Source organism: Neovison vison, chromosome 11 (genome assembly GCF_020171115.1).
Source record: "Neovison vison isolate M4711 chromosome 11, ASM_NN_V1, whole genome shotgun sequence".
Classification (NCBI taxonomy): Eukaryota; Metazoa; Chordata; class Mammalia; order Carnivora; family Mustelidae; genus Neogale; species Neogale vison.
This window is the reverse complement of record NC_058101.1, coordinates 124,232,255-124,236,014: the sequence shown is the minus strand read 5'-3', so window position 1 is coordinate 124,236,014 and position 3,760 is coordinate 124,232,255.

Genomic DNA, 3,760 nt, shown 5'->3' with positions numbered 1-3,760 from the left:
ATCAGCCCCACAGTAAATATTGAAAGGGGTCCTCTAAGCAAAGGGAGAGCCTAAAATAACAGACAGAAAGAGAGAGTTACAGTAACAGTCACCTTACAGGCAATTCAATGGCACTAAATTCATATCTCTCAATAGTACCCTGAATGTAAATAGGCTAAATGCCCCAATAAAGGACACAGGGTATCAGAATGGATAAAAAAACATTAACATGCTGACTAGAAGAAACTCATTTTAGACCCAAAGACACCTCCAGTTTGAAAGTGAGGGGGTGGAAAACAAGTCACTATGCTAATGGTAATTGATCTTTATATCAGATCAATTAGATTTTAAGCCAAGGACTATAATAAGAGATGAGGAAGGACACTATATCATACTTAAAGGGTCTGTCCAACAAGAATATTTAACAATTTTAAATATCTATGCCCCTAACATTGGAGCAGCCAATTCTATAAACAAATTAATAACAAAATCAAAGAAACACATTGACAATGATACAATAATAGAAGAGGACTTTAACACCCCCCCTCATTGAAATGGACAGATCATCCAAGCAAATGATCAACAAGAAAATAAAGGTTTTAAATGACACACTGGACCAGATGGACATCACAGATATATTTAGAACATTCCATCCCAAAGCAACAGAATACATATTCTTCTCTATGCACACAAAACATTTGCCAAAATAGATCACACCCTGGGTCACAAATCATGTCTCAACTGGTACCAAAAGATTGGGATCATTCCCTGCATATTTTCAGACCACAATGCTCTGAAGCTAGAACTCAATCACAAGAGGAAAGTTGGAAAGAACTCAAATACATGAAGGTTAAAGAGCATCCTACTAAAGAATGACTGGGTCAACCAGGAAATTAAAGAAGAATTGAAAAAATTAATGGAAACAAATGATAATGAAAACACAACTGTTCAAAATCTTTGGGACATGGCAAAGGTGGTCCTGAGAGGAAAGTATATAGCAATACAAGCCTTTCTCAAGAAATAAGAAAGGTCTCAAGTACACAACCTAACCCTACAGCTAAGAGCTGGAGCTGGAGAAAGAACAGCAAAGAAAGTCTAAACCCTGCAGGAGAAGGGAAATAATAAAGATCAGAGCAGAAATCAATAAAATAGAAACCAAAAGAACAGTAGAACAAATCAACAAAACTAAGAGCTGGTTCTTTGAAAGAATTAATAAGATTGATGAACCCCTGGCCAGATTTACAAAAAAAAAAAAAAAAAAAAGAGAGAGAGAGAGAGAGAGAGAGAAAGGATCCAAATAAATAAAATCATGAATGAAAGAGGAAAGATCACAACCAACACCAAAGAAATACAAAAAATTATAAGAACATAGTATGAGCAATTATACACCACCAAATTTGACAATCTGGAAGAAATGGATACATTCCTAGAGACATATAAACTACCACAACTGAACCAGGAAGAAATAGAAAATCTGAACAGACCCATAACCAGTAAGGAGATTGAAGCAGTCATCAAAAATTGCCCAAAACACAAGATCCCAGGGTCAGACGGCTTCCCAGGGGAATTCTACCAAACATTTAAAGAAGAACTAAGACCTACTCTCCTGAAACTGTTCCAAAAAATAGAAACGGAAGGAAAATTTCCAAACTCATTTTATGAGGCCAGCAATGCCTTGATCCCAAAACCAGACAAAGACCCCATCAAAAAGGAGAATTAAAGACCAATATCCTTGATGAACACAAATGCGGAAATTCTCACCAAAATACTAGCCAATAGGATCGAACAGTACATTAAAAGGATTATTCACCATGACCAAGTGGGATTTATTCCTGGGCTGCAAGTTTGGTTCAACATCCACAAATCAATCAATGTGATATAATACATTAATAAAGGAAAGAATAAGAACCATATGATACTCTAAATAGATGCTGAAAAAGCTTTTGACAAAGTACAGCATCCTCTCTTGATCAAAACTCTTCAAAGTGTAAGGATAGAGGGGACATACCTCAATATCATCAAAGACATCTATAAAAAACCCACAGGGAATATCATTATCAATTGGGAAAAACTGGCAGCTTTTCATCTAAGGTCAGGAACAAGGCAGCAATGTCCACGATCACCACTGCTATTCAACATAGTACTAAAAGTCCTAGCCTCGGCAATCAGACAACAAAAAGAAATAAAAGTCATCCAAATTGGCAAAGAAGAAGTCAAACCCTCACTCTTTGCAGATGATAAGATATTTTATGTGGAAAACCAAAAAAAAATCCACTCCAAAACTGCTAGAACTCATACAGGAATTCAGTAAAATGTCAGGATATAAAATCAATGCACAGAAATCGGTTGCATTTCAATACACCAACAGCAAGAGAGAAGAAAGCGAAATTAAGGAATTGATCCCATTTACAATTGCACCCAAAACCAGGCGATACCAAGGAATAAACCTAATCAAAGAGGCAAAAAATCTGTACCCAGAAAACTATAAAGTATTCATGAAAGAAATTGAGGAAGACACAAAGAAATGGGAAAATGTTCCAAGTTCATGTATTGGAAGAACAAATATTGTGAAAATATCTATGCTACCTAAAGCAATCTACACATTTAATGCAATCCCTATCAAAATACCATCCTTTTTTTTTCAAAGAAATAGATCAAATAATCCTAAAATTTATGTGGAACAAGAAAATACCTTGATTAGCCAGAGGACTGTTGAAAAAGAAAGCCAAAGTTGGTGGCATCACAATTCCAGACTTACAAAGCTGTCATCATCAAGACAGTGTGGTACTGGCAGAAAAACAGACACATAGATCAATGGAACAGAATAGAGAGCCCAGAAATAGACCCTCAATTCTATGGTCAACTAATCTTCGACAAAGCAGGAAAGAATGTCCAATGGAAAAAAGACAGTCTCTTCAACAAATGGTGTTGGGAAAACTGGACAGCCACATGCAGAAGAATGAAACTGGACCATTTCCTTACACCACACACAAAAATAGACTCAAAATGGATGAAAGACCTCAATGTGAGAAAGGAGTCCATCAAAATCCTCAATGAGAACACAGGCAGCAACCTCTTTGACCTCAGCCGCAGCAAATTCTTCCTAGGAACATCGTCAAAGGCATGGGAAGCAAGGGCAAGAATGGACTATTGGGACTTCACCAAGATCAAAACCTTTTGCACAGCAAAGGAAACAGTGAACAAAACCAAAAGACAACTGACAGAATGGGAAAAGATATTCACAAATGATATATCGGTAAAGGGCTAGTATCCAAAATCTCTAAAGAACTTGTGAAACTCAACACCCAAAGAACAAATAATCAATCAAGAAATGGGCAGAAGTCATGAACAGACATTTCTGCAAAGAAGACATCCAGATGGCCAACAGACATATGAAAAAGTGTTCAACATCACTCAGCATCAGGGAAATACAAATCAAAACCACAATGAGATACCACCTCACACCAGTAAGAATGGCTAAAACTAATGAGTCAGGAAACAACAGATGTTGGCGAGGATGTGGAGAAAGTGGAACCCTCTTATACTGTTGGTGGGAATGCAAGCTGGTGCAGCCACTCTGGAAAACAGCATGGAGATTCCTCAAAAAGTTGAAAATAGAGCTACCCTACAACCCAGCAATTGCACTACTGGGTATTTACCCTAAGATACAAATGTAGTGATCCAAAGGGGCATGTGCACCAAATGTTTATAGTGGCAATGCCCACAATAGCCAAACTATGGAAAGAACCTAGATGTCCATCAACAGATGGATGGATAAAGA